The 25,468-nt window shown below is 34.9% G+C and overlaps 1 protein-coding gene across 2 annotated transcripts in view; it reads right to left on the bottom strand.

The window, feature by feature from the left end:
• Positions 1-25,243, bottom strand: part of LOC129951502 (uncharacterized) — a 227,404-nt gene extending 202,161 nt beyond the window's left edge. Inside the window, exon 1 of one of the 2 annotated variants that reach the window (XM_056063690.1) lies at positions 24,695-25,243. The gene's annotated coding sequence lies outside the window, so the exon portion shown is untranslated. The remainder of the gene's footprint in view (positions 1-24,694) is intronic. The other variant, XM_056063691.1, reaches the window with a different exon arrangement.
• Between the last annotated feature and the right edge of the window lie 225 nt (positions 25,244-25,468).

Below are 25,468 nucleotides of genomic sequence, written 5' to 3'. Positions count from 1 at the left end.
TCTTCAAAAAATGATCTAAATTATAGAAAATCGAAAATTGTTCGTTTCCTTGAAAATATAGAACGGAAACTATTGGATAAATATCTCATACAACTTGTGGTGTAAGGCAATGTGACCTACTTTCACCAGCACTTTTCGTCGCAACCTTGAAAAAAAATGTCCGTAAGGTGAAATGAGAAAATATTGGTTTGAAAATAAACTGCAGATATTTATTAGATCTAAGATTTGCAGACAATATTGTGTTAATCGCCACAAACGAAAATGAACTGCAAGTTATGCAACAATTTTGGAATGTAAAGAAACTGTTGGATCTAAATATCCCAACCAAAATAAGAAAAGCGGAATTGAAAGAGGCTTAAGGATGGAGCATTGAAGCATACCACTAAAATTAAAAAAAAAATAGCAGTCTTTAACTTTTGGTTTGTTAATCTGAATTTATTGAACATAGACAAAGATTGTTATTTATAGGCACTTAAAATCAGAGTGTGGTAAGGCATTCCATATTCGCGAAGTACTGCTAAAGAACTAATCTCTGTATTTGGCTCGAGGTTATACTGATGAGCATTCGTAAATACGAGAGTATTACGGTTAAACTGTTGAAGGGGAGTAATGGAACTGGTTATTTCACTAGAGCATAAACCGTTAAAACAACGGTAAAAAAGGATCAGACAAGATGCTTTACGACGATATTAGCATCTATCAACTTAAATGCTCTACGTTCAATACCATCTAAGAGGGTTAAGTAGGTTGCAGGAGCACCAGACCAGATATAGGAATTATACTCAAGCCTTTGACGTATGTATATATGTAAGTCTTGTAGATCAGGAGGGGTAAAATATTTCTTCAATCGCCTAAGGAAACCCAAAAACCTTGCTGAAATTTTTCGACATCGCGTATGTGATCATTCCACAAGAGGTTGTAGGTGGCGCACATCAAAAAAATCTAGATGTTCAGCCTCATTGATGTAAGTGCCATCCATGGATAATGGTAAACGGTGTATATATCGCTTTAACGATACAAGACAGCATTTGATTTTTGAAGCATTAAATTCCACGCGGTTTCTTATTCCCCATGGTGTAATGCAGTTTAAGTCGGAATTTAATGAGATTATCATATTTTGGCGTTGCAGGTTCACATCCAAAGAAGAGAGATGTGTCTTAAAACGAATATAAAAAGCTTTGAGAACTATCGTCAGCGAAACAATGTATTGGATTAGAAGTTGCAGACAGGAGACAGGATCATTAATAAAAATTAGAAAGAGTGTTGGAGATAGAACAGAGCCCTGGGACACACCAGCATTTATTTTGAGGTTTTCAGACTTGAATCTATCCAATACAACTTGTAATATTGAACGATCCGAAAAGTAATTACTAACTTAATGAAGCAGGGACTCATAAAAACCGAAAGCATGTATTTTCGATAAAAGAGCTTGATTCCAACAAATGCTTTTGAAATATCAAGTGCAATAATCTTACTTTCTCCAAAACGATGTAAAGATTGGTCCACTGTTCGGTGAGATTAACCATTAGATCACCAGTGGACCTATTACTACGAAAGCCGTATTGTCGGTCATTAAGAAGCTTTCGATCTTCGAGATTTTTCTTGATCTGATAATTAATGAACGTTTCCATGACCTTGGAAAGAAGGGACATAAGCGCAATTGGTCGGTAATTAGACGGTGAGGAAGATTCACCTTTTTTGGGAATGGGCTGGACAAATGCGGTTTTCCATTCGCTCGGAACGAAGCCTGAGGAGTAGGACACATGAAAAAGCTTACGCAGTGGTCTTGCCAGCGTTTAAGAACACCTCTTCAGAACAATAGCGGGGATACCATCCGGACCATCGGATTTATGAATGTTAAGAAATATTGCCACAACACGAGTGCGAAAAGAGATTGGTCCCATAGAATCACTTACTTGCTCTAGTATAGGTCATAACACTCACTGGCTAGCAAAGAGATTAGCTTTATCCAAAGAGGAGTTTCATTGACAACGAGCGTCGGAACCGAGGGAAAGGAAGAATTCCTCATATTTTTTACAAATGACCAAACATTTTTAGTGCCTTAATTTTTGGTCATGTATAAATTTGGTCCGTTGAATATGGGCGTTGCAGGCCTTCCTGGCTTGTTTGAACTTTTTCCAGCTTTCTTCAATAAAGTTGGTTTTTATAGAAACGGAAACTTACTTCCTTGGCCCTAATTACCTCTTTACAGCCACGCTATTTCCTTAGGTCTGATGCTTTTAACCCTATTTGGAATAAAAGTTCTCATTCCCAGGAGAATCAAACTTTTAATTATTTCAGCGCTGGCGTTAACGTCACTATCAAGGAAGCATAGTGAAAACTTTAAGATTCTGAAGTCGTTATTGAGACCCCGATGACTTTCTCGTATTGCCAAACGGTTCATTTAGCAGCTCTTTCTTTAACTGGAGAGTTTTGACACGATTAATTTGCCGATATAACACAATGGTCAGATGTGCCTAGTGGAGATAGAACAGTAACAGTGTACTTAAAAGGGTCAGAGGTAAGAAGCAAGTCAAGAGTGCTTTCTGCTCGACCTTCCACGTCCATTGTTTTCAAATTTTGCAATCACAAATCATTTTTCTTTAAAGAGACTGCAATAATTTTTTCCCCAACCATTTAATTGCGATCATTTGAAACTGCAGCATTCTTTGCAGTCACTTGAAGTCTGGAATTTTTTTGGATTCTTAAGCGAAATTTCGCTACACAATTTTGAAAGTTTGATTTAAATCTCTTTGTGTTACTTAAAATTGCAAAAAATACAAAGACTTTAAGTGAATGCAAAGATTTTATGAAGTCTCAAATGATTGAAAATCTTCTTGGGCAGCTGTGATTTTAAGCTACCATCTTTCAACATTTTACAAGGAAAAATTATGCATTTACTTAATACGAAACTATACACACAATACATTCCCCTCACCGTTTTTTTTGCAGAAAGTCTCAGATCTTAAGACTATTTTAAGTTCAGTTAACCAGCAACTTGGTTTTTTCGCTGATAAGGTCCTTGAAATGCATCGAAATTATCTTGAATTTCATCGAAAAATCGTCTTTCTTTTAGTGATATGAGACATTTTTAACTGCGGAACTATGTCAATAAGCTTTGAATAGTAGTTTTTGCGGAAAAATCCAAAATGATTGTTGAAAAGCCTCTTAATCAAAAACGTATCACATTTTGGTGTAACTTTTTAAAACAGATACTGATGGTGGAAATGGAACAGCCAAAATTTGCTATGATGATGATTGAATGATGTATCCTGAATTGGAAGAAGCAACAAAATGTAATTTTGGAAGAAACCGTGTTTTTTCGAAGTGGCGATTGGCTGTCTACATAGATCTTGTGACTAAGCAATTTTAGGTTGTTTGTTCATGGCCACGTGAAATAAAGCATAATCTATGAAAATATTTCAAAATCAATTCAAAATTATAAACACAAAGTTATTTAAGACATATAGCAGTAAAGTGTAAGGTGGACATTCAAAAATTCATTAAAAGGATGTTTTGCTACTAACATGTATTCATTGTGGCCATTTCGGTAATATCCTCCAATGATAAAGCAATAAACCTATTTACTCTTTTTTAAATATAAAAATAAAACTGCTTATTAGTAAATCCGTTGAGTTTTATTTTATTTTGTTCGTTAGCGTATGTCTAACCATGTACAAAATTTAAGTTAACGGACTCGATTTTTCTAAAACCGAAAGTTCTTCAAGTTGATATCGACTTCGTTATTGAAAACTCTCCAATTTTCAACTGGATAAAAAGTATGGGCATCAGATTTTTACTCAGGTAATAGGTACCGAATTTTGTATACTATCATGTCTGTAATTTCCTTAAACCCATATTCTTTCCTTAGAAAACTAAGATAACCCGGAAATTAAAAGCAAATTGTATACGAAACTACCAAATAGCTACGTACACCTTGAATTCCTATTGTTGCAAGATTTTATCTTATCTTTTTTCTAAATAAATGTCCGAAATTTTAACAAGAAGGACTTTTGAAAACAGACACCTGTCTTATCTTAAAACTGATATGTTTGAAATCCCGCCTGCTTCCAAAAATCACCCAAACCTCATTTGCTTTCTTTCCATTATCATTACTTCTCCTTAAAAATGTGGATTCACTATTCGAGATTCGTATCAATTTAATCGGCAAAAGTTGAAAACAAGGTCCTTGTCCTATCTAAAGTCCCTTATTATATGAAATTGCCTTGTTTTGTAAAGTGTCAATCTAAATAAGAATTGATCTGCTTCTACTGGGGGTTAATGTTTTTCTATATCGCCCAAAAAATAATAATTGTTCTCTCACCATAACCATCATTATACCGCACCATAACACAGCAGGATGTTACTTTCACAAGAATAGGTAATAATAATAATAAAAGTTCATGACTTTAAAATGATTTTTGTTTTCACTTTTTTCTTCAATACGCTCTCCCTCGTGACAACTTGACTTTTTCTGAGTCCAACACAGAATGAAGGTATTTTCATTTAATTTTTGTAATGAAATACAATTTCAATTAATTAATTTATTCATTCAATCAACGCATGAACGTTATTTTTGTTTTTGTTAAAAATGTATGCTTTAATGAAGTAAATGTGTAAAAAAAGGATTAAAGTAGCTTAAAAGATATTGATCCATTTTTTGTTATGCGAGGCAACTCAAAGAAAAAAAAATATAAAAACATCCAAAATGAGTTCAATAGAAAATACTGAAAAGAGCCCGTTTTTGTAATTAGAAACATGTATACATATTTGTATGTATGTTTGTGCATATGAATTTTGGCACATATGAGTATGTATTATTTAGGCATATGCTTTTAGGTAATTAACATTTTCCTCCGTACGTAAAAATATTAATTGGATATCTACTGTGCACATTGGCCTTGGAATCATACTCGTTCTTAGTTTAAATCTCTAAAATAATACTTGAATTGACGCCAAAGCTCTTTTTTTGTAATTATCAAGTATAAGAAGCACCAAGTAGGTGTTTAAGATCTCATTAAGAGCCTTTTTACAAGAATAAACTCATCAGACTTAAGATTTAAAGGTGAGAGCGAGGACGGGTGTTAGAATTCCATATAAACTAATGAACTTTAGCAATCCCTAAGCAATATGTATATTGAGAATTGTAATAACAGCCTTACGTTCCAAGGCTTATATTTTCCTCATAAACTTGCAAAAAAAAATGAAACTGTTAAGTGATAAGCTAAAAATGAAAATGAACCAGCTTTGTTTGAGACCTAAGGAAAATCAACAACAAAACAACGAAACCTAAGCTAAACCTTAAACTACATTTTATCCATGTCTATATTCAATTCAATGAATAATAATTATGAACTCTATAAGTGTTTTTGGCAGTACAATCCCAAGATTGGGGAATTTGGTAGGACATTTTTTAACTTCCCATAGGAAGTTATTGTAATGGGTCCGATTTGTCAAATTGAAAATTTTGGCATTTCTCGACGTTTCAAGGTCCCTAGAGTCGAAATAAAAGATTTTTGGAAAGATGTCTGTGCGTGCGTGTGTACGTACGTTTGTACGTCCGTACGTCCGTACGTTCGCGACGTTTTTTTCGCTGTCCATAGCTCAAGAACCAGAAGAGATATCGACTTCAAATAAATTTTGTTATACAGATAATAAGGCAGAAAGATGCAGAAAGGGCTCTCAAGAAAATTGCGTGGGTGGTTTTTTTACCATAGCAGTTTGAAAAAAGGTGAAAATTTTGGTTAACCCTAAATATCTTACGAACCAAAAACGCTAGAGACTTGAATTGAACTTTATATAATATACTGTAACGTGATACCCAACAGGTATATTTTTTGAAAAAAATTAATATGACGGTTTTTTTATAAATCAATAAAACTGAAAAAAAATATATGTGACCTCTAAAATTTTACGACTGAAATATGATTTCATCTCTAAAACAATTTTGCGCAACGAAGAATAATGTTTTTGACATCTGATAAAATTTTGAAAAAAAATCTAATTGATAGTTTTTTTATAAAAAATAAAAATCTAAAAAAAAACATTACTCAAAGTTCGTAAAAATTGAGTATCGATTCAAATATCTTTTCAAAAACTTGAAATTTAGGCTTTAAGCTTATTTTATCTTATAAGATATATTGTTTTTAACATTTTGAAAAATGTTGTGAAAAATCGAATTGAAAAAATTAAATAAAAAAAATTTATTAAAGTTGGTAAAAATTGATTTTCGACTCAAATATCTTTTCAAAACTTTGAGATATTGGCTTTAATTTACTTTTATCTTTCAAAAAATATTGTAAATTTTTTACAAAAAATAAAACTCTAAAAAAAAAACAATACTAAAACTTCGTAAAAATTTACTTTCGACTCAAATAGCTTTTCAAAACTTAAAAATATTGGCTTGAAACTTATTTTATTTCACAGAAAATATTGTTTTCAGTATTCAGTAATTTTTATATAAAAATCTAACAGTCCGTTTTTTCATAAAAAATAGTACGCAAATTTGGTAAAAATTGATACGAGTACATATAGACAAACTTTTAAGCAAGACAAATCGACAGACGGGATGGGAAGTTATCAGTGTGGGTCGCATCCCAGCCTCTTTTTTTTAACTAAAAAAAAACTTGGTCGAAATCAAAGCTGAAATGAGAATCATACTAAAAACATTAATTTTAAAAAGATGTGCGAAGTTGTGCTGTATAAAAACAACAATTAATAAAATATAAAAATTGGCTTAGTTCTAAGGGACAATGTCCATTTGGCCCAGTGCTTAAACCCATGAGATTGGTAGCACATAAAAGCACATATACATGATAATTATTTTCAAAATCAGTGTTTTTCTCAAAACCCACCTCTGTCTATCAACTCCTACTCTCATCTTTCCTATGTGAACATCGGGTGCCTAGTACCACAACTGGAGATTGGGTTCTAACCCCAGTAGAAAGTTGTTGGGGGCAGCAAAACGAGAAAGGGAAGAGGTGTTTCCACTAAGTCTCTTCTACTAATCCAGACGGCAGAGTGTGAATTCCCGAGATGGAATCAAGGGTGGGGTCTAGAATTCCAGTAAGGTCGAACTACTAAGTGAACACCTTATAGAGCTTCTACGACTTATTCGGATCCCAGGCCTATAAAGAGCGATTTATACGGCTCCCTGTCCTTGGAGTTATAATTAGGATCTGGCCCTCCAGGTTGGAGATTTAGCCGTCGGGGTGACTTTCTGATTAGGTACAAAATTCCTAATTGCGAAGCACCAACAATCGTGCTATTGAAAACAAAGACAGCGTCTATTTGGGTGTGGATTTGTTGTTGGAACTAGATTGAGACAAAAAGCCTTGAGTTTCAACAATGTGAACTAGCGCATCACGACAATCCGCATGAAGGCTAGATTCGCCAAAATAAGCCTAATATGCGTGCATGCCCCAACAGAGGAGAAAGGTGAACCCACCAAAGACATATTCTTCGAGCTCTTGGACAAGACTTATGAGCAGTGCCTTGTCTATGAAATTAAAATTATCTTACTAGATTTTAATGCCAAGCTAGAAAGAGACAACACCACTTCCGACAACGGATTCAGGCTGATCGATTTCGCTACGGGGCGAAACGTTCTGGTAGCTAGTAAGCACTTCACACATCTTAATATCCACAAAGGGGATATGGAAATTATTCAGCTGTCAATCAGATTGAACTTTCCGTGGGGCCAACATTTACTCGGACCACTACTTCGTTGTTTTCAAGGTAGGGCTACGGATATCCCGATCCAAGTCAAAACAAAGAAGTACTAGGAGAAGTTTCGAAGTTAGAATTTTACCATCGCAAGAATCAGCCATGTCCTTTTCCGATCGAGTGTCTAATAACCTCTTAAGATGTCCTATGCTTCCTGCATTAAGCATTGGAAACCAGTGGCAACATTGCCGTGGAGCAATCAGAGATGCCGCCTCTGAAGTGCTAGGTTTCACTCGGCCAGCACAGTAAAACTGGTTAGACGACGAATGCCGGCAAGCACACGCCGCATACAAAACTGGGCTGCCCCAGAAGGGCCATAGCTGCTAGCGAGCAGAGGAAGATATAGGCACTCCGGCTTCTTAGATGGGAAAAAAGAACGCATGAGAAGCGCGAGATCTAGGGAGTCACAACAGGAATGCGGTTCGTAAGTTTTACCAAAAGGAAAAAAAACCTCCCAAAGGTACAAGTCACGAACCGCAACCTGTAAAGACGATCAGGGGAACATCGTAGTAGATCCGCGGCCATGTTAAGAATATGGAAAGACCACTTCTTCAAATTATATAACAGCGATGACGAACCGAAGTCCACTGTAAGGGGGGTAGAACTCTTCACGCTAGGTGACGCAGATCAACAATTTCGCCTACCCGACCTCGAAAAAGTCAAGATAGCTAAAGGGTGATTTTTTTGAGGTTAGGATTTTCATGCATTAGTATTTGACAGATCACGCGGGATTTCAGACATGGTGTCAAAGAGAAAGATGCTCAGTATGCTTTGACATTTCATCATGAATAGACTTACTAACAAGCAACGCTTGCAAATCATTGAATTTTATTACCAAAATCAGTGTTCGGTTCGAAATGTGTTTCGCGCTTTACGTCCGATTTATGGTCTACATAATCGACCAAGTGAGCAAACAATTAATGCGATTGTGACCAAGTTTCGCACTCAGTTTACTTTATTGGACATTAAACCAACCACACGAATGCGTACAGTGCGTACAGAAGAGAATATTGCGTCTGTTTCTGAGAGTGTTGCTGAAGACCGTGAAATGTCGATTCGTCGCCGTTCGCAGCAATTTGGTTTGTGTTATTCGACCACATGGAAGATTTAACGCAAAGATCTTGGTGTAAAACCGTATAAAATACAGCTCGTGCAAGAACTGAAGCCGAACGATCTGCCACAAGGTCGAATTTTCAGTGAATGGGCCTTAGAAAAGTTGGCAGAAAATCCGCTTTTTTATCGACAAATTTTGTTCAGCGATGAACCTCATTTCTGGTTGAATGGCTACGTAAATAAGCAAAATTGCCGCATTTGGAGTGAAGAGCAACCAGAAGCCGTTCAAGAACTGCCCATGAATCCCGAAAAATGCACTGTTTGGTGTGGTGTGTACGCTGGTGGAATCATTGGACCGTATTTTTTCAAAGATGCTGTTGGACGCAACGTTACGGTGAATGGCGATCGCTATCGTTCAATGCTAACAAACTTTTTGTTGCCAAAAATGGAAGAACTGAACTTGGTTGACATGTGGTTTCAACAAGATGGCGCTACATGCCACACAGCTCGCGATTCTATGGCCATTTTGAGGGAAAACTTCGGAGAACAATTCATCTCAAGGAATGGACCGGTAACTTGGCCACCAAGATCATGCGATTTGACGCCTTTAGACTATTTTTTGTGGGGCTACGTCAAGTCTAAAGTCTACACAAATAAGCCAGCAACTATTCCAGCTTTGGAAGACAACATTTCCGAAGAAATTCGGGCTATTCCGGCCGAAATGCTCGAAAAAGTTACCCAAAATTGGACTTTCCGAATGGACCACCTAAGACGCAGCCGCGGTCAACATTTAAATAAAATTATCTTCAAAAAGTAAATGTCATGGACCAATCTAACGTTTCAAATAAAGAATCGATGAGATTTTGCAAATTGTATGCGTTTTTTTAAAAAAAAAGTTCTCAAGCTCTTAAAAAATCACCGTTTATATCCAAACTGAACACCCTCTAAATTGCGCCAACTACAGAGGCATCAGTCTCCTTAACATGGCATATCAGATCCCTTCTGCCATCATATGTGAACATCTGGAAGCCGTTCCTCAAAAACCTCATAGGTCCTTATCAGTGTGGCTTCAGACCAGGAAAGTCCACTATCGACCAAATATTCACACTACAGCAGATCTTGGAAAAAACCTAGGAACTTCAAATCGATACCCACCATCTCTTTATCGATTTTAAAGCCGAGTATGACAGAATCTATAGGGAAGAGCTCTACAGAGCAATGTCTTGTTTTGGCATCCCTATCAAACTTATCCATTTGTGCAGAATGACGATAAAGAATGCACGGTGCTCTATCAAGGTCGGAAAAGTTCAAACCGATGCATTTGATGTCAAAAACGGTTTTAGACAAGGCGATGCACTGTCATGCGACTTCTTCAACATCGTTCTGGAAAGAATTGTGCAAAACTCAACCGTCAACACTAGAGGCACAATCTTCCAAAGGTCCATCCAATTACTCGGATACGCAGATGATATTGACATAATTGGAAGATCAAAGCGTAATGACAGTGCAGCGTTTTTAAGCATTGCGACGGAAGCGAAGAAGATGGGTTTAGTGTCAATGAGGGCACGATCAAGTATATGCTGTCATCAAAAAAGGACACTGAACAACGACGTCTTGGACAAAACGTCACCATGGACAGCTATAACTTTGAGGTAGTTAAGGACTTTGTCTACCAAGACACCGCTATAAAAAGGATGATAACGACACAAGCGCTGAAATGAAACGAAGTATAACGCTGCTTTTTTGGAATTCAATGGAGTACTCAAGTCCTCTCTCCAGCATCTAAAATCACTACCTTTAAGACATTCATCATCCCGTTTCTCATTAATGGCTCTGAGGCCTGGACCCTGTTAAAGAAAGATGAGAGAGCCTTAAAATACTTCGAGAGAAATTTTTTTCTGGTAATTTTTCGTCCCAATTGCATATAGATGTAGATTGGAGGAGAAGATATAACGACGAACTGTACGGGTTGTACAGCGACACTGACCTAGTTAACAGAAATAAAGTCCAACGAATAAGATGGCTAGATCATGTAGAGCGAATAGACATCAACACTATAGCCCGGAAGGCCTTCTAAACCCCACGGACGGGGCAGTTGAGAAAGACCGCGACTCAGGTGGCGCCAGCAGGTGCATGAAGAACTCAACCAAACTGACGTGCGAAAAAGGAAAGCATTAAAATACAAACATCATATTTTTATATGTAATATATCATTAATTTAAAATCTAAGAGGGGGGCATAACCCCCCACTTCCTATTGGAACTGTCATTGTTCAAACATCAAGTCATTGCCAAACCTCCACTTATCATCGGAGTGTTCGGCCGACAAGTTTAAAATCTTTTTTAAAAGATACTCGTAGTATAAACGTTTTCTATAATATAGTCTAGAAACCCTCCTCGGGCTAACTATTATTTTTATTTTGAAAACAAAAAAATGAAAACAACACATCGTACACACACCATTCATATACCAACCAACATCACTTAAGTTTCATTGCAAACTTGAACCTTTTTTATTTTTGTTTTTGAGGGAATTATTCATTCTGAATGCACAACACGAAAAGAATAAAGGATGAAATTTATATCTCAAACTCAAAAATGAACTAATTTTTCTTCTTGTTTTATTTTCTATCTACCAGAAGCAACCAACACCAACCCTCTAACATTTCCAAAACTACCCTTAGAGATTTTGTGCTTTTGCTGTTTTTTTGTTGTATGAAAATGAGAATGTTTCTCATACTATTGGGTTGTCCTTGAAACAGAAGAAAAAGTTTAATTAGCAAAAACAAAATTTCAAAACAAAAAACAAAAACACCAACAAAATTTAGGTATTCGGAAAAAGTTTCGGACAGATGCTTGTTAAGCTCTAAGAAAAATAGCTAAATTTAATTTTAACTACTATACGTATATAATTGTATATATGTATATTGTATATATAGAAGTATTAACTATGGACATGAATTCGACGAACTTATGGATTTAATTTATACATTTTTGTATCTCATTTCGGATTTTTGTGGTGGAAATGGGGGATTCGATTGTTTTTCGTTGTTGAGAGTTAACTTGAATTATGATTTATGTGTTTTTGTTTTATTTATTTATTTACACTTGTTTCAGATTTCATAATTCGAGGAAAATAAAAATAAAATGACACAAAATTTCTTGTAGTTGTTCAGAGTGAGTCCTTTGGGTATTTTATATGTCACTGGACATGAAAATGTCTGCTTGTTGTCGTTAAGCGTGGGTGCTTTATATATTAGTCTGCAATTCGTAGCTTAAATGAACAAGCTTTAGGTTTTTCAACATCTCGCTTGACTTCATTTATAGCCGTTTTCTCAGTGAGGATGTGGGAGTTAGGGAAATAATGTGCTGTTATATAAATCAGTATGACTTTTGTTATAGCCATCAATTTAATATGAATGTTAGGGGAAGGAAATTATTATACCCGTATTTGGTGAACATTTGTGCAGATGATTTTCTGACATAGATGCTATTAAAGTTTTGGTGAGAGGTTGTAAAAAATGTAAACGGAAAAGTCCTCTAGTATAAGACTGGCAAATATCATTTTATAAAGTTTGGTTTATCGAATGTCTATGCAATTTAACATTATTATAAAATTGTGAAGATCAGTTTATCGAAGAATTTTGATATGCTTACAGTTTACCAAAAACTGCAATACGACTTTGTGACTAAGAATATTAAGTGTGATCTAAAAATGAACATCCATATGTTTTGGACATATGTTATTAGTAAAAGACGGATATTCACTAGTATCACCTTTTAAAATTTTTCAAGCCATCTGCGGGAGTCAATTCCGAACATGATCGCAGATTATTTCAAGATTGCCTTTGAAGATTGTTCTTCTGCAATCACCTTTTCTCTGATTTCTTCTAACACCAGAACTCTTATTCTCTTATTTCTCCTAAATTATTTTGCTTTTCGTATTTAGTAAAACGTAAACTTCAAATTTATTTTATTTTGAAAATTTTTTAAAGTCAAAATAAGGAACTAGAAAAAAGTAATCCAAAGCTTGTAAATAAAAAAACAAACTGGAATGATTTTAGAGGAAGGCTTTTAAGTTTTATAAATTTAAAATCCACCATGGATACAATCGAGCAAATTGACCATGAAGTGGAACAATTTATTGCTAGAAGACAAAATGAAATAAAATATCCTTTAGAGATAATAAAAAAAAAAGAAGAGCTCGAAGAAAATGGCAAAATACTAGATTTCCTGATGATAAAACAACGTTTAACATAAGCAACAATCTTAAAAAACAAATTTACAAATTCAAAAATGATTTACTCAGTACATTCCTTAGGAATGTAACGACTGATGCTTCAACCGATTTTTCGTTATGGGAAGCAGCCAAGCGCCTGAAAAGACCGCAGTTACAAAACTCGCCCTTGAAATCTCAAGATGGTAAATGGATCGATAACCCAAAAGAAAAAGCTAACCGTTTCGCTGAGCATCTTGCGAATGTTTTTAAGCCATACTCATCAAACGCAGCTGAAAATAGCTTACAGTTTGTTGGTAAGATAGATGATAGTGAAATACCAATTGAAAGACTTAAAGAAATAAAAAGTATGTGTTTACATCAACTATCAAATAAAAAATCACCAGGTTCCGATCTAATTACTGCTCAGGTTATGAAAGAAATACCATTGAAAGCCTTCATAAAACTCCAATATATAATAAATGCATGCCTTAAGCTCCGGCATGGCCCACACCATTGGCAAATTTCTGAAGTAATTGTCATACCAAAGCAAGGTAAACCACTAACAGAAGTGACGGCTTACAGACCAATATAGCTTATACCAATTATGGCAAACATTTTTGAAAAACTGCTTCTGAAGAGACTTTGCAAAATCATAGAAGAAAAAAGGTTAATCCCAAACTACGATAGACCAAGTTCATATAGAATATCGGATGTAATAGAGAAAGCATTAGAAGAAAAACAAATATGTTCAGCTATTTTCTTAGATGTAGGACTTGAGTACAAACTGCAAAGGGATCTTCCCAGGCAGTACTTTGAAATATTATAATGGTACATCTCAGACAAATTGTTTAGAGTAAGGTACGATCAAGAATACTCGGAATTGAGGAAAATAGAAGAAAGTGTACCACAAGGAAGTGTCCTAGGTCCTACCCTGTATTCACTATACACAAGGGATATTCCAGTTGGTAATCACACCATAATGGCTACTTTTGCAGATGATACCGACATTTTGGTACCCGACAAATGTGTCTCTAAGGCAGCAGTAAAACTTCAAAATGCCGTCGACACAGTGAGAGCTTGAACCGAAAAATCAAACTCAATGAAACAAATTCTTCACATATAAACTTTACAAATAAAAAGATGAACAATATTTTAATAATCATTAATAATCAAGCTGTACCTTACGCCAATACGACCAAATACCTTGGAAGAAAAGAGAAGAACTAAACTTTAAATATAGAAAAATGTACTGGTTACTTGGTAACAACTCTGATTAATCAATCCAAAACATAATAATGCTGTATAATCAAGTACTAAAGCCTGTTTGGACCTATGGAAATAATTACCGAAATCATCCAAAAATTCCAAAACAAAGTCCTTTGTGGAATAGTTAATGCTCCTTGGTACATAAGAAATACCAATCTACATCGTGACTTACAAATAGAAATGGTTACAGAAGTTGTTAAAAAATACGCTGTATCGCACAACCAGAGACTGCAAAGTCAAACTAATTCTGAAATGGAGTCCGCCTTGAATATATTTTCGGAGATTAAGAAGAACCAAGCCTCATGAGCTGATGGGCTAAAAGCTACGGAAAAGTGTTTTAACCTTAAACTTCCCCCAACGCGATTTAAAAATTAAGAAATAAAAATCATTTGTCGATCTTTCATAGATTGGTCCTGATTCACCGGTGGTTTTAGTGCGGTAAGAGTCCCACACTACTCGGTACCGATTCTTACCGAGTGTCTTTTGAAGATTTCCATCGGATAAAAAAAAAAAAAAATAATATTTAGTAAAACGTAAACTTCAAATTTATTTTATTTTGAAAATTTTTTAAAGTCAAAATAAGGGACTAGAAAAAAGTAATCCAAAGCTTGTAAATAGAAAAACAAACTGGAATGATTTTAGAGGAAGGCTTTTAAGTTTTATAAATTTAAGATCCACCATGGATACAATCGAGCAAATTGACCATGAAGTGGAACAATTTATTGCTGATGTGCAATAGAAGACAGAATGAAATAAAATATCCTTTAGAGATAATAAAGAAAAGAAGATCTCGAAGAAAATGGCAAAATACTAGATTTCCAGATGATAAAACAACATATCATCATAAGCAACAATCTTAAAAACAAATTTACAAATTCAAAAATGATTTACTCAGAACATTCCTTAGGAATTTAACGACTAATGCTTCAACCGATTTTTCGCTATGGAAAACAGCCAAGCGCCTGACCACAATAATAAAACTCGCCCTTGAAATCTCAAGATGGTAAATGGATCGATAACCCGAAAGAAAAAGCTAACCGTTTCGCTGAACATCTTGCGAATGTTTTTAAGTCATACTCATCAAACGCAGCTGAAAATAGCTTACAGTTTGTTGATAAGATAGATGATAGTGAAATACCAATTGTAAGACTTAAAGAAATAAAAAGTATGTGTTTACATCAACTATCAAATAAAAAATCACCAGGTTACGATCTAATTACTGCTCAGGTTATGAAAGAAATGCCATTAAAAGCCTTCATAAAACTCCAATATATAATAAATGCATGCCTTAAGCACCGGTATGTCCCACACCATTGGAAAATTGCTGAAGTAATTGTCATACCAAAGCAAGGTAAACCACTAACAGAAGTGACGGCTTACAGACCAATATCGCTTATACCAATTATGGCAAAAGTTTTTGAAAAACTGCTTTTGAAGAGACTTTGCAAAATCATAGAAGAAAGAAGGTTAATCCCAAACCACGATAGACCAAGTTCATATAGAATATCGGATGTAATAGAGAAGGCATTAGAAGAAAAACAAATATGTTCAGCTATTTTCTTAGATGTTTCTCAAACTTTTGAGAAGGTTTTGCATGAGAGACTTAAGTACAAACTGCAAAGGGATCTTCCCAGGCAGTACTTTGAAATATTATAATCGTACATCTCAGACAAATTGTTTAGAGTAAGGTACGATCAAGAATACTCGGAATTGAAGAAAATAGAAGACGGTGTACCACAAGGAAGTGTCCTAGGTCCTACCCTGTATTCACTATATACAAGGGATATTCCAGTTGGTAATCACACCATAATGGCTACTTTATCAGATGATACCGCAATTTCGGTACCCGAAAAATGCGTCTCTAAGGCAGCAGTAAAACTACAAAATGCCGTCGACACAGTGAGAGCTTGGACCGAAAAATGACGTATCAAACTTGGACCGAAAAATGGCGTATCAAACTCAATGAAACAAAACCTTCACATATAAACTTGACAAATAGAAAGATAAACAATATTCCAATAATCATTAATTATAAAGCTGTACCTTACGCCAATACGGCCAAATACCTTGGAATGACTTTGGATGCAAAGCTCAAGTGGAAAGAGCACATCAAAAAGAAAAGAGAAGAACTTTACTTGAAACATAGAAAAATGTACTGGTTGTTACGAAGCAACAAATCTGATTTATCAATCCAAAACAAAATAATGCTGTATAATCAAGTACTAAAGCCTGTTTGGACCTATGGAATTCAATTATGGGGCTGTACAAAGAAAACAAATACCGAAATTATCCAAAAATTCCAAAACAAAGTCCTTCGTGGAATAGTTAATGCATCTTGGTACATAAGAAATACCGATCTACATCGTGACTTACAAATAGAAATGGTTACAGAAGTTGTTAAAAAATACGCTGTAACGCACAACCAGAGACTGCAAAGTCATACTAATTCTGAAATGGAGTCCGCCTTGAATATATTTTCGGAGATTAAGAAGTACCAAGCCTCATGAGCTAATGGTCTAAAAAAACATGGGAAAGTATTAAATGTTTAAACTTCCCCCAAAGTGATTGTACAAAGTTAAGAAGAAAAATCGGAAGTCGATCCTTCAAGATTGGTCCAGATGAAGAGGTGGTTTTAGTGGTTAAGAGTCCCACACAACTTGGTGTCGAATACTGCCAAGTGTCTTCTGAAGATTTTCTCCTGTCAAAAGAAGAAAATAAGGGCCCCGAAACTTAAAACAAAACACAAATATTTATTTCGGTTTCTGTTTTTATGAAGTTTCTATTTTTCTATTTTTGTTTCTGCTGGGAACGAAATTATTGATTCGGTTTCGGGAGACCGGAAAATCCCACGAAAACGTTTTTCAATATTATGGTTTCCGTAATATTAATTAATTAATGTTTTGAATAAGTTGTTTACTGAAGATTTTGAGGATATCAAATCACTTCAAAGTGTGAATATAGCAAAATGTGTACTGCCGCAATCACATTTTTTGTTGTTGTTCAAAAGTGCCAAACGTTGGGAAATTTTTAGGAAAAATGTGCCCTTATCCTTTCACAAACTTTACGATACAAGATGATCGGCTAGAATTGAGGCAGTGAAAGCATTTGCAAATCATCTGAAAAACCTTAGAACATCATAAGAAGCCTTAAGTGATATTAATTTAGCTGCTGAAGGTCGAAAAGATATAAATGATGTTTTATAATATATGCACAAATTTGAATGCGTCCTGATGTTTTCGATTTGGTGCAAGATTCTTAACGCTATTAATGGAAGAAGTATCATTCTTCAAACCAGAAACATGGCTATTGATTTTGAAATTCGGAATCTGGACAACTTGATCTCCGATTTGAACAATATTTGATACGGATGGGATCAATTTTTATCTGAATACAAAGCAGTTGCTACTTAATTAAGGAATGTTCCAGAATTGTTCCCATCGAACCGAAAAAGGAAATTAAAGAAACATTTCGGAGACAACCGAGGAGCTGGAAAGTAAGAAAAACACCTTTTACGTCATAGTTGATTCAATTATATCTGGAATTTCTCGTCGGTTCGATACGATGAAAAATGTTTGTGCTACTTTTTTTATTTTTATGACAGTTTTCAACAATTGATAAAACTGATATTAAAAAGTCCGCTACAAAGTTAATCCAAAAGTATAACTCACATGTGTCTTAAAAGTTGAAAGAAGAAATAAAAAATAAAAATAAAAGAAAATTTATGTGAAACACATTTATGAAGGTTATTTGAAGGAGAACTTCCTCCGTTGAGTTTGCTCAATGTTTTCACTGTAACCGTAACTGTAACCGTAGCTAGAACCGTAGTTAAACGTTCATTCATTGCCAGAACAAATAATTTTCATCGTTCGTGCTCATCACAAGATCGTGATTCCGGACTTGCTACATTGTGCATCGGAGCACCTTTGGCAAGGAAATTGAATTTCGATGCAATTATAATTTGTTTTGCGGCTTAGAAAGTTAGGAAAGCTCGTTTGGAAAACGAAAATATATCATTGAATGCACACTAACTAACGACAACATTGTTATAATATTTAAGTAAAAAAAAACAATAAAGAGTATTTAATGTAAACCTTTCCTAAAAAACTTTAGTTAAAAGTTCAAATAAACCTTTTTGGTTCAACAAAAGTACATACATTCATCAAGACTGAAAAATGTCATGAATAAATCCAATAAAATTAAAAAATCTTCATTTCATTTAAATGAAACAGTTCAAGAAATTAGAAAGGGAGTATGAGTTTTTGAAAAAAAAATTATACAAGCAATACATCTCACCTCTTAAATCGATTATTGGGAAAAACCCTAAGAGTTTTTGTCCATACATAAACACGAGAAGGAACTCAACTGGGATTCCATCTAGCATCACTTATAATAATGTGTTCCGATGATATTAATATAATTTGAAATAACTTCGTGTCATTTTTTCAATCTTATTTTATTGATCTCAAATTAGACTAAGCTAACACAATATGTTCAGATCCTGTGGTTGTCTTGGCGATTTGCAGTTATCTGTAAACAATGTCTTACAAGTAATTTATCTCTTGCAAAAAATTTGTCTATTTCACCAGAAAATATTCCACCAATTCTTTTAAAAACTTGTGCTTTTATAGAGCATTTCCCCTTCATAAATCAGGTACAAAAAGTTCGATTGAAAATTACAGACCAATTGCAAAACTGCAGTTAATTCCTAAGGTTTTCGAAGCTGTAGTAAAAAACAAATTGTATAATCTTATTCACAATAAAATTTCTGTTTAAGAACATGATTTCTTAAAAGGTAGATTCACCATTACAAAATTATCAATAAGTGGAGAGCTTTCAATATCTTGGAAGTATCGTTTCCATCGAAGGCGGAATCGAGCAAGACGTCATCTGCCGCATCGGCAAACCCGTCAAAAATTTGGAGGAATAACTCTATCAGCTTAAGAACAAAGCTACGACTGTTTCGCGCAAATGTCAAATCTGTGCTTCTTTATGGGTGCATCACTTGGAAGGTCACTTTAGCTATAACAAGAAAGCTGCAAACCTTCGTGAAGACGTAAGTGGCAATGGATTGAACAAACGCTTCGAAAAGGTAACGACTGCATTGCAGGTCAAGCAATTTACTGGAATCCGCTCACACAAGAAACAGGAAGAGCTGTACGACCGAGAAGCACATTGCGCAGGACAGTCGGGTCTGAATCAGCATCACTAGGAAAGAGTTGGAGGGTGCTGAAACACATCTCCAGAAACCGTTCACTGCGCGTAGGCCCCCTTTAGGGGTTCTTAACGGACTTAACAGGTCTGAGGACCTAAGTAAGTGAGTACTGATGGAAATGCGTTTTCCAGTCGACACTATTTTCACTGATTTTTCAAAGGTTTTCGACCGCGTTCAACATAGTGTTCTCTTAAGAAAGTTAAAGATATATGGATCTTACTCTCAGCTCCTAATGTGGATAAAGAGTTATTTAGTATGTAGAAAACAGGTGGTGAAAATTGATAAGGCATTGTCTAAGGAAATTTTTAATTTTTCTGGTGTTTCTCAAGGTAGTCACCTTGGACCACTTCTTTTTATTATTTTTATTAACGACTTACAATTACATCTTACTTTTTCTAAATGTCTGCCATTCGCTGACGATTAGAAAATATTCAGTTCCATAATTTCATTGAACGATGCAAAAAAAGTTCAAATTGATTAAAATAATTTAATTAAATTATTAACAATATTGGGCTATATTTTAACAATAAGAAATGTAGCTTTGTGACGATTAAAAGAAGTTATTGTCCATTGTAGTGTAATTATAAACTTGAAAACGACATTTTACAAAGATTTGATTGCCATAAGGATCTGGGTGTAGTTTTCGATTCTGAGATGCATTTTTCAAACCACATACACCAAGCCATCTCAAAAGCAAACTGCTGGGGTTTGTTATTCGAAATTCAAACGATTTCGAAGGCCCCTATACTTTGAAAGCTCCTTATTCTAGTCTTGTTAGACCACATTTAGAATATTGTACTTTTATATGGAGCGCATTTGTTTTATAGAAAAAGTTCAAAAAAGGTTCACAAAGTTTGCTTCAAGAAAAATGTTTGGTTATTCTAATATTTCACGTTGTGAGACAAGGTGTATTTTTATTGACCTTAAAACCTCTTGGTCAGAGAAAAAAATTAAACTCAATCCTTTTTGACGGTTTTGTTATCTATTTTTTTATGTATGCTCCTTCTCGAAACTTGTACCCGTGTGATTTTTAAAGTTTTCCTTTCCACAATACAAGCTTTGCTTAGTAAAGCGTGTCCCAAAATTAACGCAAGATTTGAATTAAATAGAAAACGCCATTTTTAGTCTTTTGATAGTTATATTTGTATTGACTCGTAAAGTACATAGGATAGGGTTATGTATGGAATAACACATCGGACAAATGCCAGCGTGGTGGTTGTGGGCTTGTTGACATAGACTTGTGATTTCAAATAATCCCATAAAAAGAAGTCCAATGGTGTTAAATCACACGATCTAGGAGGCCAATTTTGATCACCGAAACGAGAGAGTACACGACCTGGTCCATTTGTTGATGTTCATGCAGTAATTGAATTGTTTCACGGGCTGTATGACATATGGCACCGTCTTGTTGAAACCACTTATTGGACACATCACTATCATCCAATTTTGGCAGAAAGAACTGTGTAATCATGTCGCGATATCGAGCACCAGTAACAGTCACTGCTTGACCAGCATCATTTTCAAAAAATGTGGCCCAATTATGCCTCCAGCCCAAAATCCACACCATACAGTCACGCGTTGTGGATGCATTTGTTTTTCGACAGTCACATGTGGGTTCCCCGAACCCTAAATGCTGCAATTTTGGCGATTGACAAAGCCATCAAGATGAAAATGTGCTCCATCGCTTAGGATGATTTTGCTCGAAAAATCAGGGTCCATTTGTTGATGTTCAATAATCCATTCAAACGAACTCTCTTCTCTGGTCATGGTCATTAGGCTTCAATTGTTGCGTTAATTGAATTTTGTAAGTATGAAGACACAGATCTTTGGTGAGTATACGCTGTAGAGAGGTTCTTGAAATTTGCAATTCTTGTCCATGACGTCGAATTGAGGTTCCTGGATTGTCAGCAACACTCTCACGCACTGCTTCGGCATTCACATTTGAACGGCTTGTTTTTGGACGACCAGTGTGTTTGGCGTCTCCAACGGATCCAGTCTCCATGAATTTTTCAATTAATTTCTTCGCAGTTGACGAAGTTAAAACACTATTTCGACCATATTTTGTATGAAATTTTCGAACTGCAGCCGCCAAGCTTTCACTATTTTTGAAATATTCATTAATAATGAAGACACGTTGTTCTATCGTGTAACGCTCCATTTTTAATAACCCTATACTGTTAGCTGTCAAATTGCTTTTTTCAGGGTTGCCAACACTTCACTGCACAAATGGCGGCAAATTCAAATCTTGCGTTAATTTTGGGACACCCTTTATAATCATCACAAGAGCTTGTATGGATTTTAATGAATATGTTTTTGAATTGATTTTGATGTTAATAGAAATGTTTTGAAAACATAAATTAGTATATTTGTCAAAATGCTTTATACATTTTAATTTATGTTGTTTTTCATAATTATTAGTTTAAATATAACTATATTTAAAAAAAAAAAGCCAGCAAAACACTTGCGTTGTATGGCCCCACACTATTCCGTTACTATATGTAGAATGCCTTGTATTCAACTTAGATTTCTTAGATTTTGTCTTTGTTTCTTTCCAGCGCCCTTAAAGACTTTAATAACATAAATACACTCAAAGGATTCCCTTGATAAATCTCCCATGTCAGAGACAGCCACAAGGGGAATTCCTTATTTTTTGAAAACATTTAATCAGGGAGACTTTAATGTTCTTTTCCTTAATTGCCTTATACATTGAGTAAAGTCCGCTTCTTTCCAAATTTATTGATTCAGTGGTTATGATTTTAAACTCATCTGCAAAATATGGCTGGAAGAAAGCATGCCCGATGAGTGGAATCTCAGCATAGTTTGTCCGATACATAAAAAAGGAGACCCTCTAAATTGCGCCAACTACAGAGGCATCAGTCTCCTTAACATTACCGTATTATGTGAACGTCTGAAGCCGTTCGTCAACAACCTGATAGGTCCTTATCAGTATGGCTTCAGACCAGGAAAGTCCACTATCGACCAAATATTCACACTACGGCAGATCTTGGAAAAAACCCAGGAGCTTAAAGTCGATACCCACCATCTCTTTATCGATTTTAAAGCCGCGTATGACAGCATCTATAGGGAAGAGCTCTACCGAGCAATGTCTAGTTTTGGCATCCCTGTCAAACTTATCCGTTTGTGCAGAATGACGATGGAGAATGCACGCTGCTCTATCAAGGTCGGAAAATATCTCACCGATGCATTTGATGTCAAAAAAGGTTTTGGACAAGGCGATGCACTGTCATGCGACTTCTTCAACATCGTTCTGGAAAGAATGGTGCAAAACTCAACCGTCAACACAAGAGGCACAATCTTCCAAAGGTCCATCGAACTACTCGGATAGGTACGCAAATGATATTAACATGATTGGAAGATCGTGATGTCTGTGGAGCGTTTTTGAGCATTCCGACGGAAGCGAAGAAGATGGGTTTAGTTGTCAAAGAGGGCAAGACCAAGTATATGCTCTCATCAAAAAAGGACATTGAACAACGACGTCTTGGACAAAACGTCATCATGGACAGCTATAACTTCGAGGTAGTTAAGGACTTTGTCTACCTAGGGACCGCTATTAACACAGACAACGACACCAGCGCTGAAATCAAACGAAGAATAACTCTTGCAAACCGCTGCTAATTTAAAAGAATATTTTTTAAAGAGAAATCACTTGATGTTTATTTTTATGAAAAGTTAAAAGAATGCCATCACGGCCACAGTTACACTTCTTTGTCCTCTTAGTAAAATTTCCCATGAGAAATTCTCACATTTGAGGGTGTCCTTGATGTAACTGGAATTCACTCCATCTTTACGATCTTAAATCGAATCGTATGTCGTTCCATTTTTAGTAGTGAGTTTGTTTTTTCTTGTCAAATCTCAAGAAGTGACAGATTTAAATGTGACAACAGGCCAAATAGCAAGCTATTCAACATTAAACCTGTTTGAAAAACAACTTGGTGGGCATGTACCTACTTGTTTCGTTTTTTATGCTAGACAAAATTTTTCGAAATCTTCTCTTTTCTAGTTAAAGTGTTATACTATTTATTACAGAAAATAAATAACATTCGATCAATTTTTTTTTTTAAAAACTAATCTTTAAAAATGATTATCCTCGTTTTCATATGCCTTCAATAGAGAATTTGTAAATCTGAAATACAGTGTTTTTTTTTTGAAACATTAGTAAAATATTTTTAATGTTTGTTTTCGAAAGTATATTAAATTGGCCCGTAGAAGTAGATGAATTTACAAAATATGAACAGCAAGAACAATACTTGCTAAGTTTGGATATTTATAGACCAATTCATTGCTAGAATGATGAGGCTCAATACTCAATTCTGGCTTCACAAGTTTTAACAAAAAAAAGTTAAAAAGTTTATTTTCAAAATTTTATCAACCCGGACTAAGGACACACAAACTAAAGGTATCCACTTATTCGAAAACTTTTTATAGGCAGCTTAAATTTTTACATCTCCCCACATAAAACTATCCTTAACAGTTAATTTGTGTTAAGTAGGTAAATGTATCCAACATCATATAAAATAATATGACATGAATATTATTTGATTTCAAATTCAGAATTCCTTCCCCTATAAACTCCCAGCTTATATTACATATTTACGAAATGCAGCCTTAAATTCCCTTTAAAACTCCTTCTCAAATTCTGGTTCGTAAAGATTAAAATTGGTCTCTTTAAGTAAGGAGATATTTTTTCAATATAAAGCGTCTTGAATTTAATTCACTTCAATATGAAAGAAGACACATTCGCCTTCTCTCCCACACACATAATAATAAACCCTTTTTGAGTGAAGGTATTTTTATGTTATATGTGTTTTTAAAAAAACACCTTCACCTATACCGATGAAAATCCCTTTTCCATACTCTAGTTACGAGGACACCCAGCATAAATCGAAGAATATTATCCCTTTTATAAAAGTTACTCCAACGACGCAATAATGTCCTTGATCCTTATCCTTAATATTGAGCATGTGAGCGTTCGACATATTAAAGTTAATGGAATCTATAAATCCGTTTATATCCTTTCGTAAACCGTTATTGTGGTTGGTTATTTTCCGACATGATGTTAAAAGTTAAAATAACAAAAAAAAAACAACAACTACATCATTTCTGATGTTTCTCAAAAATGTGAAAATTTATATTATCCTGTCGTTAATATCAAACAAACTCAAACGAAGGCGAAAGGTATAGGTAAGGTAGTAAATTGACCTTTAAACTTTAATTTATTTTTCCAGGAGAAATGCCTCCCTCAACTGAAGCTGCATATACCTTTTCATGAAGATGCATGTTGCATACTTTTTTTTTAATTGACGATACACAATTTTTCAATTATGGAAAACTGACTTTATCACTTTTTTTTATATTATTATTTTTTCCTTCACTAAACCTAAACACATATAAAAACTTTGCTCTTATGTTTGAACAAAAAAAGAAAACACAAATTGAATTAAGCCGTTAATTCAAATAATACCCGGATACGGAATACTATTAAGTCGCGTCGCGTACCGCCATTAGCGTAAATGTGAATGTTTTCATAAACTTAGTATTGTAATCAAAAAGGACGTGCGGACAGGACACGTTTTTGGTTTTGTCAGGTATAAATGCTTTTATTGTCTCTCCGTCCTTTATTTTTGTTGAGTCTGATGAAGCTTACGTTGAGAGTTAACTAACAAAATAAGAAAACCAAAGATGGTAGTTTGGATAAAAAGGACACGTTTTGTTTTTACTTTACAGAGCGCTATTGTTAGAAGATGCTGTTTCGAGTACGAGATCAAGTAAAGGACTACTTTTTCTAGTCGGTGACATTAAAAGAATTACTCTCTCTGGATTCAGAGGACGAAATTGTATATGTACAGAATTCGATACCGGGGCAACATGTTGATACACATGAGTCTGGAGCTTTTTTTGTGTCTAGTACTAAAACATAAGGTATATAACCTTGAATATTGTTGGAGTAATAAAGCTTTGCTTCTCTTACGATTT

Source organism: Eupeodes corollae, chromosome 3 (assembly GCF_945859685.1).
Source record: "Eupeodes corollae chromosome 3, idEupCoro1.1, whole genome shotgun sequence".
Lineage (NCBI taxonomy): Eukaryota > Metazoa > Arthropoda > Insecta > Diptera > Syrphidae > Eupeodes > Eupeodes corollae.
Note: the sequence above shows the minus strand (reverse complement) of the source record. Positions and strands in the feature narration are given on the sequence as shown.